The 16,061-nt window shown below is 39.4% G+C and overlaps 1 long non-coding RNA gene across 1 annotated transcript; it reads right to left on the bottom strand.

Moving 5' to 3' along the window:
• Nucleotides 1–12,315: 12,315 nt before the first annotated feature.
• LOC144713329 (uncharacterized) lies at nt 12,316–13,714 on the bottom strand. Its single transcript, XR_013584018.1, has 2 exons — nt 12,753–13,714; nt 12,316–12,661 (listed from the first exon to the last, which is right to left on the bottom strand). It is a non-coding gene; the product is annotated as an uncharacterized LOC144713329 (long non-coding RNA).
• Between the last annotated feature and the right edge of the window lie 2,347 nt (nt 13,715–16,061).

Below are 16,061 nucleotides of genomic sequence, written 5' to 3'. Positions count from 1 at the left end.
TAAATTTTAATACATGCCATTCTCATCTCAAATCATTGGATTAAATTGCCAGAATATTGTATGGATTAGCAATAAAACTTGGAAAGAACAAATTTTAATCCATAATTAATTAAGAATGTAATTAATTTTTATACATGCCATTATCATCTTATTAAATTATATTTATTTTTTAAATTCATTGGGTAAAAATAATAGTTTAACGTATAAATAGGGATAATCGCCAATTTTCAGAATGGCATTTTTATTTGGATTAAATTCTCAATGACTGTAATAAAATTATAGCAAAATGGAAAAATGTCGTACCATTCCCCCTGCAGTGTAATAATTTTTTATTACAATTGAGTCCTTTTGCTATTAAATTAATCGAATTTAATTTTAGAGTTTAATAAATCGAATATAATTACAGATATGGAGCAAAATCTCATGGGTTCTCTCTGTAGAGTTCATCGGGAGAAAATGAAATAATCGACAAATTCATACAACTTCCTAGATCCTTATCGGTTATCCAAACGATATTTAATCAGACCTTTTCTAGTCATTAGCTTGGAATTGGTGATTATCCCTGTAAAAAGGTGCATGTTTTATAGACTTTGTAAAAAAGATGCTCTATTTGGAATGTCAGCGCCAACCCCCGGTGAGAAAGTTATATTTTCCAGGCCACTCCTTGAAGATCTGGTTGATGAGCACCAAGGAAATCATAAGATAAACTTATCCAAGAAAATAGTGCGTCAAAAATCATGAAGTAATCCCAACCCAAATTTCTTTTACTGTTCTTGAGAGAGAACTGCAAGAAAACCCAACCCAGGCCCTTAAATCATAACGGGTACAAATGTTTTTGAAATGAAAGAAAATGACCTTTTTTCCACAAAATTTCAGAGTGAAAACTAGATCTTTCACAACGGAATAACTGCATGGGTGAAAATCGAGTAGGCAATAATAGTTTTGTTTGCTTGAGTAAAAGTAGCAGCAAAAGAGTATCACCCCCTCTCCATATGGGAAGATGTCTGAACAAGGGTTAGTGCCAAGGCGAGGTGAGGTTGGGAGAGACCATGACATGTAGCAAGAGGACTCCTCAAAACCTGCCATGAATAACAGCCCAAAATTATTCAAGATTTTCACAACAAAATAAATCAAAATGGACAACTCAAAAAGGGAAGAAAATTATATGACGAGATCTTCTCGCATGGAATCAAGACTGTTTTCATTAGGCTTCTTGATCGAAATGTGTCAAGCGTGAAAGATATGAAATAAAAATATCATTTCATAGAGAAATGGTATGAAGTGCAAATCATCATATCATTTCATTAGCTTACAAATCAGTTTTATGCGTTAAATAAGTATGGAGAGCTAATAGGTCAGTTTCATGGGTAGGATTTTAAACTGATAAATTTGTGGTAAATGAGTGCACGCTCGTCTGCAGTATTCTAAAATGCAAAAGATAAAATGGTACTCTGTTACATGGAATGAATCAGCAAATAAAAAAGAGAGAGAATAACGAAGAAGCATAACTTACATTAAACGTTAGAGTGTATCATCAAATGAAACCTGCCCACTGTGATCATGTTGTTCCCCCTTACTCTATTACATGGAATAGAGAGAGTCAAGAAAAATAAACATGCTTAAGAAAAGGTGGAAAGCGGTAGAGCATAATGCACCAGCACTCGAGCTGTCATTGTCGTCAGAGTCATCATCGGAGTCGGAGGAGTCCCGCTCTACACGACGGAACCATGCTCGAAGCATCATCAACATCTCAATGCTCTCTGCATCCAGGCATGATCTTCGATACATGGTGATGCCCTGGCCGACTAAAAAAAGTCGCTCCACTAGTGCGCTTGTCGGACTCATGGCCAGAAATTGGTGAGCAATTTTTGTCAAATTCAAAAAGTACCATGTCCCAACATCCTTCCACCAACTTACAGGATTATCCTCCTCCTCGCTGCATGAGATGTTTAGATAACTGCATGGACGCATATATTGCTGCTTGGATGAAACATATTGTGCCGAACGGCAACTTTTCGAAAACTCTCCGTGCTCTAAGTCACATTCAGGTGCTTTTTTAATAGATGCATAATCCAAGAGACCGCCAAGATAGGAAATCACACTTTGGCGACATGACTGATGCAAAACCTCTAATTTAGAGAATGGATTGAATGTCGCCGCTGTAGCGACGGTATTATTGCCCCAAAGTATCAGTGCATACTGCATCAACTTGTTATACATAGCACTACAAACCGATCGTAGGGCATCCAGCCGTTCATCATCCAATGATGCCCTTGCATTGTTTTTAACCTGCTCAAGGTGATTCTTCAGCTCCGCAACCAATGACGTTACTTCAGTTATTGGCAATTTCTTTGCCAAACACACAAAGTTAGTACCTTGGCACTGTGGGCCAAGGATGCACATGTATTCTTCAATCAACACCTAGTCCTCCTGACATAGGTCGTAATCTCTAGTGGACGTCTAAAGGAAACTCAAAGCCATATGGTCCAGAACCTCTTTCTTAGCTAGTGCATGCTCTAACATAGTGAAAGTGGAGTTTCAGCATGTTGGGCAGTTGACCTTTATCTTATTTGAATCTGGGAGCTCAAACGTTTTGCACATATCAACATATTTCTCCATACGCTATGTGGATTCCTGAATGGCATTGACAATGGCTCTCACGAGTGAAACTACTAGTCCCAAAAGTGCAACTGTCACCGCAATATCTTCGACGACCTGTGAATCGATTGGGTCATCTGTGCCCAGCGGTGTATTTGGGCGAAGATCTCGGACACATAGTGTATTACATCCAGGAGGTTCTAGATTGCAAATGACCTTGAGTCTGGCTTGGACTACGCGGTTTAATACATGGGCAACGCATGGTACATGTTGGCCTATAGTGAATTGGGGGTTTACAGTCTTCAGTTGATCCATAATGGAGGCCATCATCATTCTGTTGTTGGACGCATTGTCTGTGGCTATGGCACACAAATTCGACTCGATGATGTATTCATATACAACTTCCACGACAAGCATCACAAAGTTCATGCCGCTATGGGGTCCCTTGATCTGTCGCAGTCCAAGAAGAAGCTCACATAGCTTCCAGTTAGTGTTGATCCAGTGGGCAGTGACACCTAGAAGGGTAAGGTTATTTTGGGATGTCCAAGCATTCACGGTAAGTGAGACGCAGGAGACGTCGGTAAACATCTCCACCAGCTTCCCTTGGACTTCTCTGTACATCCTTTCAGTCGTCGCCTTGACCGCATCCGGACCAGGGATGTCCCCAACCACCTGCATCTAGTAGTACCATAGTCTTCGAAAAGACTTCTTCTTCACAAGACGCCAAGGAAGATCGCTTTCGCAGATGAACCTAACAAACTATTTCTTCGTATGCGTCACGGTGATGTCGTGTAAGTTCAGCTTGTGGGAGAGTATTTCGTAGTGAAGAATGGTTCTTTGCTTCATCTTGAGTCCCTTAATTTCACCGTGAAATTTACGGTGCGCCTTCTCCACACTCTCCAAAATACTTTTGTACTCTTATCTTTATTCCTCTTGATGATGACCTTACGGGTGGGGTTCTCTGCTTGACATAGCGTGCACTGGTATTCATCTGGGGAAACTTCAACAAATCGATCTAAAACTTAAGACCGATTGTGTCTTCTGCGATGAGTTGAGATGTTGTCATCAACCTCTACTGGGATGCACTCCGCGGACATCAACGGTGTAGCCCTAGCCATCGATTTTGGGGTAGTAGCATATGTACACTCCATTACTCTACCAAGGTAATTCACAAGATGCAATCATTTGTAAAATACGTGTGACTTACATTTACAATTAAAATCCGTCGAGCTGGAATTTCAGAAACAAATAAGAAGCACATGAAATAATGCTGCTATATTACTATTAGCAACTTTCAAAAAAGCCAATGACTTAACACATAGTTAAAACCCATTAAGATTTTTAAACAATTTAAAGTTTTAAAATCCTAGGACAAATTTAATTAGTTTACTTAAGCATGTGTCTTCATACTAGCTTCTAGAGTCCTTCTCATGATAAATAAACTCATAACAATTACTATTCGTAAAGTGGAATAGTACTTGCAACTCAAAGTTTCAAAGCACCCCAATCATTAACACAACTAAATAGTATCAAAATTAAACAACACAATTATCCAAAGATAAGAAATCCACCAAAAGTAGATAATCATGCAACGGTTTTGCATTAAAATTATTTGAACAATTTTATCGTTATGTCGTAAGAACTGGTTCCTTAACAAGTAATCGTCTCTCAACAAAGAACTTAATTAAGACAAAAACAAAAGTGCGAAGAACATAAAAACCATCAAAGATCATACAAACCATCAAAGAATGCGAAGAAGAATGCGCATACCTGATTACAAAACAATTTCAGTCCCAAAAGAGGCAACAACAATGGGGAGCCAAGGCCACTTAGCTAGGTGGAGAGCATGACCACGACCCATCGGTACCTGCGGAAGGGAAGACTGCATAAGTCAGAATGAATCAATAAGTTGAATTACGACAACATCATAGCATTAAATTACGTGGAAGTAGTTCACTTTTAAATCATCGATTTTAATAATGAAAAATTAAACTCCTAAAGATCAGTTCATCAACAAAAAAATTAAACAAAGAGATACTGAATTAATAAGTTGAATTACCACAACATCTTTACATTAAAGTACATGGGAGAAGTTCATTTTTAAATAGTCGATTTAATAATGAAAAATTAAAGTCCTCAAGATCAGTTCATCCAGAAAAAAAATTAAACTAAGAGATAATGAAGTAATAAGTTGAATTACCACAACATCATAACATTAATTTACATGGAAGTAGTTCATTTTTAAATCGTTAATTTTAATAATGAAAGATTAAAGTCCTACAGATCAGTTCATCCAGAACAAAAATTAAACTAAGATAGAATGAATTTATACGTTGATTTTCTTAGAGACAAGTACAAAGCAAAGAGAAGATAAGTTGGCTTTCTCTACCTCTGGTTTATGATTTGCGAAGATAATGCGTTAGATTGTATTTAAAATGCATAAAAAATAGTAAATAAATAGTGTTTATTTGTATGTTTAATGGATCTACCTATCTCTTTTTAAAAGTTAAGATTGATTACACCCTAGATTATTAGCAAAATATTCAATAAATGAATACAAAAGCAGAGAAAATCAATCATTTTGTTAAGAGAGAGAACAATTTTACACCGTCATTCGTTATAGAAAAAAATTGATTACACCGCTGCATAGAATACTGATCTTTTTAAAAAAATAAAGATTAAATTGCCGCTAGATAATTGAAACTAATGATGACACTGATCTAAAGAGAGAAACATATACGCGAGAGAATGTGTATTTTCTATACCACAGATTATAGTTTTAAAAAGCCAACATTAGGAGACAGAGGAATCTGAATTGTTACCACTGCGATTACTCTGACGATGGGTTAATCTGAATTCTTCTTCCTTCAGACTTCAGAGTTCAAGAGAGTGCCCTAAATCTTTCAGGCGCAGGAGCCTTTAGGTTTCAAAGAGGAAATATTGAAATTATAGATATTAATATATTATATATTTTTTGCCGGGGACAAAGGACGGGATGGTTTTTAGCCTGGACGGGACAAAAAGTTGTCCCGAGGTTATTGGACGGGGCGGTTTTTTGTTGGTGGACAAAAAACCATCCCATCCTTCATCCCTACACTAACAACGGACATAGGACGGGATGAATTTTGTCCCGTCCCGTCCTTTGTCCACGTCCAAGACAATCCAGAACTATACCCATGGCGTGCATGACATGGCCTCTCTCACATTCATATAAATTTATTTAAGCTTTTTTATCTCTTCACATGAAAGATACCTCAGAAATCCTCAATCAAGCTTTGAACTTGGTTTAAGGCCTAATTTTTGGGTCAGAAAGATGTAATAATTGTCGCTTTTGATTTATCTTGAGCTAAAATTACAGTAATGTTAGAAAACAATAGAGATTTTGATATAATCCTCACAGTTATCTTAGAATTATGATATTCATTTCTCAGTACTCAAATATCCAAATTGGACTATTTTTATACCTTTGTAATCTTCTTTTGGTCAGCTTTTCATCCATAACTTATTCATCCAACTCTGACATAAATTTCTTGAACAACTTCTTCACTTTGATTAGATGTCATTAGTACGGTCATTTTTCAAAGCCTTTAATTTGAAATATTTATGATAGCTATACTGTCTTGAAAAAATCCCTAATTTATAATATAATCATTCTTTATCTCTCTAGCTTCTGAAAATACAATTTTTTAAAAATTATATTACTGTTTTGACCATCAATTCGTCTAGAGTCAATGGGTTGGTCAATGATAATGCTTTGAACTATCAATTGATTTTCTTATTATTTTAAAATTATAAAATAAAAAATTCCAGAAAATGCTTAAATTATATTCTTTATGAAAATATAAAAGTTTTATCCTTTAAATGTTAATGATTTGACTTGGTCAAGACGCTTGCATGAGTTGGGTTTATCATTTATAATACTTATTTTTAGCTCTTTTGACTCAATTGGATTATAATACTTATTAACTTTAATTGGATGAATACAATCTTAATTCTTAATTACCTTTTTATCTGATTCATCCTAGTTTTACCAATTCAACCATTTCATTTAAAAGTCAAATGCTTCCTTTGTGGATTCGACCAAAAATTATCATCATATTCATGTATTCACATATGAGTGAGTTCAGAATTTTATTTTTTTATTTATGAATCATGTGCTAAAATGACCGCACGATTTGTTCCCATCACATAGTCTGAAGATGGTTGATGTTGTCCTTTAACTTTTCAAATTCGTTAAACTCCCATGAGACTTTTGTTCCTATCGTCTTCCCCTTGCCTTGGGAGGATTTGCCTAGGTCATATTCATAAGAGATGGCAATGAAATGCTTTTTTGGTTGCTTCTGGTTTTTATTGGTGAACTTCCAGTAAGTATCAGTTGTATGTCTTCTTCTCTTGCAATATATACATCACAAACCTTCCCTTGGATTGTTTTTTGTGACCTCAGTTCTTCCCAAAGGAGATCTATTCGACCTGCCTTCTCCTTGAGTAGTTCGTGTCTCACTTCTTTTCACCACAAAAGCATCATAATTATTTAGGAAAAATTTAGGCATCATCTTGAGACAATCCTCTTCTTTCATCACTTTTTCTATGGCCTCTTCTAGAGTAGGTTACCCAGCCCTAGCGAGAAGCTGGCTTTTGTGGTTTTCATATCTGGGATTAAGATTCATGAGGAGTATAATTAGTCTTTTCTTGAGTGCATACTCCTTTCCCCTTGCTGATATGGCCAGAGATAGCCAATGCCTCTCCAGATTCCCTTCAATTAACATGCATAATTATATCCTATCTCTATCTGGCTTGGGCAATGTTTGTATTCAACTCATATAGATATCACATATGGTGTTTTTTTCTAGTATAATGATGAACATGATCCTTGAAACCCTTGATTATCTCCACATATAAGAAATTCATCCTCATATTAGAGATCATTGTGCCTAATCAACTACTAGATTAAGGCTTCATTCAATTTCAAAGTCTTAATGTCTCATTCGTCAAGTGCTCTCCTAGTCTTCAACATTCCAAGGCCAGTTCTATAATTTTACTCCATTCAAACATGTTAAGCCCATCAAACTTGATCTGAATCTCGGGAAATACCAATGTGCTCCAACAATGGTCACACTAGCTTCACCCTGAGTTGAAACTCGATCAAAAAGGTCGTAGTGGACTCAAAGAGTACAGATTAAGCCTGACAAAGCTCTCTCCACTATTGCTCTAATACCATGTTAGTTTTCCAATCTTCCTCCAAATACCAATCTTGTTAGGGTAAGAAACAACCCAAAACAGTGAACACAAAATTAACCTTTATACTTCTGTAAGCCAAATATGTACTGGCTGATGGTTATTACATGTCGAACATGGCCCCTTTTTAATTAAGTGGACCCAGGCCTTACAAAAAAAAGGTGTGACATGGCTTGGAAATCTTCTTGGCCACGTGATTAATTCATTGTTCACACACATCAACATGTCAGTGAATGCATTCCCACATTGATGCGACACGTGGCAATGCATTCCCACATCATGTGTCATTTAATAATAAAGCTTGTTTTTTCTTCTTAAATCTCAAGGACACGAGGTGCTCTCGGCATTGGATTTTGAGGAAGACAAGGAGATCACGCCAACCATTAAAAAAATGACTATTTAAAATTTTTAACTACCAACAAAAGACAAGGATGTAGGAATGCAACTAATTAGTAGAGAGAAAAATGGATGACTCATAACATGCATTTTTAGTAGCTTAATCTGACCGTATTTACATTTTTATTTGCATTACATTAATTATATATGAATGTTATCAAGATTAAATTGATTAAATTTACTTATGGAATGATATTATGAATTTTCTGAATTTTAGATATTTTTGGGGATTTTTCTGAGATCAAATTCTGAAAGAGTATAATTTCTTGAGTTAAAATGTAAATTGTTTGCTATATAATTTTTCTAAGTTGAAATGCATATTTATCTATATTTATGAACATGTTTTAACCCCTTTATTTTCACAATGCCATGTGTCGCCATTCAATTTGTCGAACGGCAACCAACTATAATTAAGCATGATAATTGGTGACAAGCAATCATTACTCTAAAATCTTTATGGAAATTAATTATGGACCATTTTCTTTTTACTTTTTCTGGTGCATTGTGAAGTGGCCCAACAAAAAAATGATGCATTTTTTGGAATAAGTGTGATGCGTGGACCGAGTAGAAGACAAACTAAAATATTACTTTTCCCTCACTCTCTCTCTCTGTCTCCTCGCAACACGTGGCACCTATGTGGTGATGGAGGACCTCTGGAAGATCAAGCTCGAGCTTATCTACAGCCCGTCATGGAGCCTGAGCTGACACAAAGGACCCGAGCTTCAAGTATCAAGCTTGACGACATGCCTCCATAGTTCGTTTACTTTCTGCATGTTTCTTTTCGTTATGGACTTTATCGGGGGCCCCGTGTTTTGGATTCTCAAAGTCTCTTTTCCGTATCTTTTTGGTTTTGTTTTGCTCATTAGGGGAAGTCCCCCATGTTGGACGTTCCCCTAATTGGATCCATTAGGGCAACCCCCAACCCTATATAAGGGAAGGTACGCCCAAAGAAACGATTGGACTTTGCTTGATGAAAATTTGAGTTTCTTCAATCAGGGTCCCATCCTCTCTGCTAGGGAGATTATCTTTGTTTATGTTTGAGTAGTGTGTGGATGACGCCCACCGATTGACCCTGGCTACCGCCGCCAGTTCACCGCCAAGAAGACAATAACACTGCCGGATGAACAGCCGCCTCCACCGCCCTTGACGGCCAAATCGTCCATCATAGCATGATCACTGACATGTCGTGTCCTATCGACGTTGCCTTAGCCAGATCACCCTACGCGTGAGACTGCTGAGCTTCCAACAGTTGAATCCAGGCGTCCCCAGCCGCCTCCCACCATCTCTGGCTGCCTTCGGCCGTCATCGGCCGCTTCCGGCCATCCACGGCTGCCTCCCACCATTCGCGCTGCCTCCGACCATCTGCAGCCACCTCTGGCTGTCCGGGGGCGCTTCTGGCATCCGACCACCTACCACATCTCCGTCCGCCTCTGGGCACCCTAGCCGCCACCCACGAGAGCCAATCAAGCCATTGTCCTCAATGGTGCCCTAGTGGCTGCCGTCCCTGTGGTCATTGCCCTGGTGGCCGCCAGCAGGGCTGCCCTAGCTATCGCCTGCAAGGGCCACCCTAGCCGCTGCCCGCTAGGGTTGCCCTAGTGGCCGCCGCCTGCAAGAATTGGCCCAGCGGCTGCCCGCGAGGGCCGCCCCAGTGGAGGCCCGCAAGTGCTACCTTCAAGGGCTACCTGTGAGGGCCACTACTGCGATCGTCACCCCAGCAGCCGCCGCCCCAGTGGCTGCCAGCCCCGGCTCCACCCGGGGCCGCCTGTTTGCAACCACTAGCCTTCTTGCCATGGTCCACTTGCCTATGGCCTCCGACGTGCCACCGTCGTGTCACTGTCGTGCTCTCCACAGCATCCGTCGCTGCACCTACTGTCGCACCTGTTATCGCGCCCGCCGCCATGCGCTCTGGTTTGCTTGCCATCCTGCCCATGCGAGCGCCCAATCGCATACCTGCCACCACCCCATTGCCGATATCCGATGGTCGCATCAGCATCAACTGATCCGGTGACCATCTTCGCCACCAACGATCACGCCTTCGTTGAGCATCCAGGCCCACAGGTCACTGATAACTTGCAAATTAACATGATTAATTAATGAATTTTACATTATATTTATGTGTTTTGATGACTATATTTGCATGCTATCATATTAAAATAAAGATAAATCACTTATACTTTCATTTTTTTATTATTTCTGATTTTTATCATTTATTACATGGAATTTAACCTCATTTCAGTGAAGAAATATTTTTTTACATGGCTTTAAATACTTGGCTAAAGAAAAAAAGTTAAATACAAGAAGGCGACGTGGCATTCTCTCAACCATCCAAAAAGGGACATTATGCACCAATGATTGTGCACTGATGACGCGGACAATCACGTGTCAGGACGCGATTCGAGACAGCGAAAAACGAGAAAGAATAATGCCAGCCAAACAGAAAATGCTGATTTTTGAGATATTTTGAAGAGAGATAAAAGATCCAACGGTCTAGATTTATCCTCACTAAAACCTTGATATCTTGAGATCTAGATGTCCGATTGGGCTGAAATTTTGAGAGTAGGTTCGTCTTTTCCCCCTCTACAAGACAGACAATTGGATCTTTAAATGGAGCTCTGGAAATGGGCAAAAATTTTTTTTGGATGCTCTCCCCAAGCATTTGGCCAGGAAGGACACAGGAGGGGTTCTTGAAGTCGACAGATCTTGCCTCTGCACTCAAATTTGTAAGTTTCTGATTTGTATTTCAATCATCTTCTTGAACGATTCTAAAGCGCCAAGGCATGGGCAAAATGCACATGCCCTAGAAGTTTGTTTTGAATGAAATTAGCACTTCATATTGATTCTGATTCAAGATTGGATTTTTGATCCTTAATTCTACATCACTTTAGAACATTTCTGCATCATTAGATTTTTAATTTAGGGTCAGATTTCATCTTTTCCCTAAATTCTTCACTTCCTCTCTCTAGGTTAATTTGTTTAGTTTCTCTCTCTAGATTTTGATTTTTATTGTTTAGGAATTTAATTTAATATATAAAAAACTACCAAAATAAAATTTGATTCGAAAATTCATCCATCTTGAAGTCCAATTTAAAAATCCCTTTCTTGATTATTTAAATTCCCAATATTAATTCATAAAAATTATTTTAAAATTTTATAATAATTGGGAAATTAATAATCTAAATTAATCTGATCTTAAAATTAAAATTATCCAATCTTGAGTGTGTTAATCGAAAATATTTAAAATCAAAATGAAGTTTTTACTTAATTTTGATTGATTAAAACAAAATTAAATATAATTAAGGTTTATAAATTGCAAAATTAATTCATCTTTGAATTAATTCATTGAAATTGGATAAAATTCTTATTTGCTGCCTCCCTGTGGTTCGATCCCTTGCTTGCTCTAGATTCTCTATATTTAGTGATTAAGGGAAATTATAAATTTTATTGTATAAGTCGAAACGTAAAATCAAGGACAAAATTACGTGCGTTTTTAGGCTTATCATTCACACAACTTTTTCCCTCTATTTTCAGCATTATTATCTTCTTCAGTACCATTCTTGTCTGCTCCGTTGCCGGAATTTTTGAGTTATAAGAATAGTCACCAAATTTGTGTTAAGGACTTTATTTTCGTTGTCGGCAACAGTCGTGGACGCTCATGGATTGTGATTGTTCCCCTCCCGTCGGCCTTCGAGCTGATTACTCAGCTCATTGGGAACCTGTCAGTGCCCTGGACCCCTCCTGTCATTACTCTGGTCTTACCTCCTAGACCCGCAACGTCTTTGGTATATTTTCATCAATTTTACTCCGCTTGCATCAAGTCTGCATTGCTGCATATCTGATCGTACACTCCTCGTGGTGTAACACGAGCCATTCGATCTCGGCATCCCTCATGTTATATCATGTGGTGCTCTCTCATCGAACAATCCAAGAGAGGATGTTGACGTGGTGTGCACTGATGCTCCACCATGTCAGCATCAAACTAGCTATTTAAATAGTATATTTAAATAATACACTATAATTCTATATTTTGTCTTTTTACCTAGGGTGACACATGGCACAACGAGAGATGCCAATCACGGATGCCGAGTAAGAATCTCAACCAATCATCATATTAAATGCTAGGTTGAGTCTCCAACCCATGGTGGTGTAACACGAAACGGCTGGGATCTACGGCTCGTGTTACGTCACAATAGCGCAAGAATACGATCAATTTAATGAATGAATGCACGTTTAAAGATTTCCTCTTTGAGCGACGAGGGCGGGCCGAGGTAGGGATGATGACTCCGTACACCCCAGATGAGCGATCAGATCCGGATCGATTCCAAATGACCCGCGAGACCTACACGAGCTAGCACGACGAGAGGGGGGTTTGACGGCCCTGAAGAGTTCTCCGTCGACGGCTGAGACCAATCGTTTATCTCAAGGAGTAATGATACTGTAAAATGAGGCGGCAATGGAAAGCGATAGAGTGGGACAGCACTGTAAGACGTAATGATACTGTAAAATGAGGGAGATCGAGATGGAACCTGAATAAGTTCTCCTCGTCCAGGAGCAAGACGACGATCAATAAGCGCAGCAGAGATATCGATGAGGCGGAGAAGTCGGCTCCTGAAAGAACTCCACGTCCAGGAGCAAGTTGTCGATCAGCACGTTCTGAATAAGAGCTCCACGCCCAGGGGCAAGATGTCGATCAACGGCAGCAACAGAAATGGCTACGAGGCGGGAGCGTCGGCCCCTGGTCAGGGCGCAGCTGCAGCGACCGGTTGTCCGCAGGCTTCTACGTTGGCGGAGACGGAACAATGATTCGCAGCAGTAAGTTGGCGGTGATACCCGAGTGATCGAGCTCCTACGGAGGTCGAGGGTGCGAGGTGCAAGAGGAGATCCAGACGGGCGTTCTGGGCGGAGCGTTGCCCTGGAGAACGCCCAGACTAACCGGTAGACCTGTAGAATGAAGCTAACCGCTAGGCAACCGGTCGAGGGAGGCCGGCAGACGTTGGAGCCGCAGGCGGGACGTGCGCGTGCGCGGCCGTGTTCAGGCGGCAGAACACGACACCGAACGACCACGGGCACAAATTTGGGCGTCGGAGCGCGGGTTCCCAACGATTTCCAATGAAGAGTCGGGAGAGGCCGTGCTCGAATCGAAGGGGATGATCTTCTGACGTCGCCGAAAGATTCGCCGTCCGAATTCGAGGAAAACTTCCACCGGATGTGGGAGAATGATGCGGCCGCCGGTGGGGATCTACGACCGTGCGATCAAGGGACGCACAGGGCGGGAGCGTTGAGCTGCTGGATGGCCGGCCAAGGGGAGAAAACCGAAGAGATCAAGCTGGACGTTCAAGGGGATCACCGATGGAAGCTGGGCGACCTGCAGAATCTGTCGATAGGTGGAGGACGATTCCCCTGCTAAAATTTGACCAAGGGAAAATGAACGAGAAATTGACTAAGACAAAATACCAATTTGTTTTTCCAAGAGACTCCCTCAGTCCTTGGGCATACCTCCCCTTTATATAGGGGAAGGGAGGGTGCCAAGTGACGAAGCTAAGGGAAGGGTTCCGTCTAATGACGTGGCCCTCCTCCGTACACGAAGACGAATAAAAAGATGAAAGCGGGACCGGCCCAATACACGACACGGTCCGAGAGCAACAATTTAGAAAATAACAATGCTTACTTAGGGTACTTGAACTCCGGGTCTCGGATGTCGGCATGAGCGGCTCGGAGCGGTCGGTCCTCGCTCGTGTCGGTGTCGATGCGATGGTTCCCCATCACATGGGGTGCATGCTGCACCTCATGCTCTAAAAAAAACAAAGGAGTGTGTATCAACTTACTCATGAATCTGTCTATCCTTAGTTACCATGTTTGTGTAGTCCCTTATTTGTTGGATGCTCATAGGATGACTTAGTGTATGATCAACTATCAAACACTAATCGACCATCAAATTTAGTACTGATTTGTTCAAAAATCATTGGGAAACTCTTCTCTGATACCAACAACACATGTTTCACTATTGGCCTCTATCAATTTAATGGAGACAAATGTATTTACATTTAATTTTATACAAAAGCATACTACTATAGTGAACATCACAACTATGTTGCATCTTTTTGTGGAATTGGCTTCAACATCTCAGTTACAACACTATGTTGTGTTGAGTTATGTGTATCATCTTCTTCAAATGATAGCGGATTGAGATGATGACACTGCACATCCATTTTCTAGAATGTAATTATTATCATCACTAAAAATATTTGTCAATAGAATTTGGAAAGGTTTGAAGCTCTACACAAGACACAATTCAAATCATATGTCAGTAGTCTTTGCCAATCAAATGGATGACTACATGACTGGTTTGTTCTATTCCACAACGTATATGTTTCCATGGTGGAAGGAAATTAGGGAATAACGATTCCCTTGACTGGCAAAGATAGTGAAAGATTTTTTGTCTGTTTTGCCAACCAACACCCTAGTAGAGAGGACTCTTCCCTATTGGGTGCGCTATCATCACATACAACAAACTTAATCTGAATTTAGAAATCTTTGAGCTGTGGACAAAAATAAAGTACTGGTTGCCATAAAAAACCAAGCATCATACATAGAACATTACCAATAATGGAGATATATATGAGACGATAATCGATCATTATCATTGTAAAGACCCTTGAGTTCTCAGTATCTTTGATATTATTTCATCTTCAAGTTTATATTGCAGATATACATATCCCCAAGCAACAACGGTGGACTAAGCTTGTGTGGCCAATGGTGATGGATTGTTTAATGGTAAGGATTGTTATTTTCCATCTAATGAAAACATGATTTAAAGAATATGTCGAAATGAGAAGTTATCACAATGTGCTGGCTTTTGTTGTGAAGTTGGGTGAGAGAATGATTTAACAAGAGTAGGGGACTAGGTTTACTTTTGAACTTGGATATGGAAGGCACTATAAAATGTTTTCCCACTTTTTTACATTTTCAATCATATTTCTTAGTAATAGGATGATTAAATGAAACGTAGAACTATTATGCACAACTTAAAAAGAAATCATAATACTAAGATGACATTGAATTTAACACATTTAGAGATGTCTTTGACGAGAATACTGGTGACTAGTGTTTGCATGTCCGACCCCGGTGGGGGATGACGACATCAGAACGGATGCTGAATTGGATCTCAAAAATGGGCTTTTCGATATCCATCCATACCGATATCCTGATGCCGGATGATGATATTGGATCTCAATTGCTATTATGCCGATATCCAATACCCCTACTGATAACATGCAAATAAGAATGATAATTCCTGTTTATTTGATGCATTTTAGAGCATAATTAAGCTAATTTTATCCATGTTATCATTAATTTTATGTAATTTCCACCAATAATACATATGTACACTAAATAATTATTCTTGCATTAAAGTCAGTATATTTTGATGTTTTAATGATTTAAATGGATAGTATATCTAAAATGAATTTTGAATTTTAGATAAAGAGATAATTAATTTTGAATTTTAGAGAAATTTATGGATAATATTTGATATTTTCCAGGTACCTTTTTTAGGTTAAAAAATGACAAAATCGAGGCCCACTAAAGAGGAATGATGTGGAACGACTGGTGGCTCTCTTTTCTTGTGGAACAAGTCAATATTGTGCCCTACAAGGAGGGATGTTATGGAAAAACTGGTGGCCCTCTTTTCTTGTGGAACAAGTCAAATATGTGCCGTACAAGGATGGATGATGTGGCATGCTCTAGTGGCTTCCTATTCTGATGGAACTACTCAAACAAATGAATGGCTAGAAATCCTCAAAATTCAAATGGCCATAACTGCTGACCCCATGGGT

The sequence above is a fragment of the Wolffia australiana genome, chromosome 15 (genome assembly GCF_029677425.1).
Source record: "Wolffia australiana isolate 7733 chromosome 15, ASM2967742v1".
Taxonomy (NCBI): domain Eukaryota; kingdom Viridiplantae; phylum Streptophyta; class Magnoliopsida; order Alismatales; family Araceae; genus Wolffia; species Wolffia australiana.
This window is presented reverse-complemented; position numbering and strand designations above follow the sequence as displayed.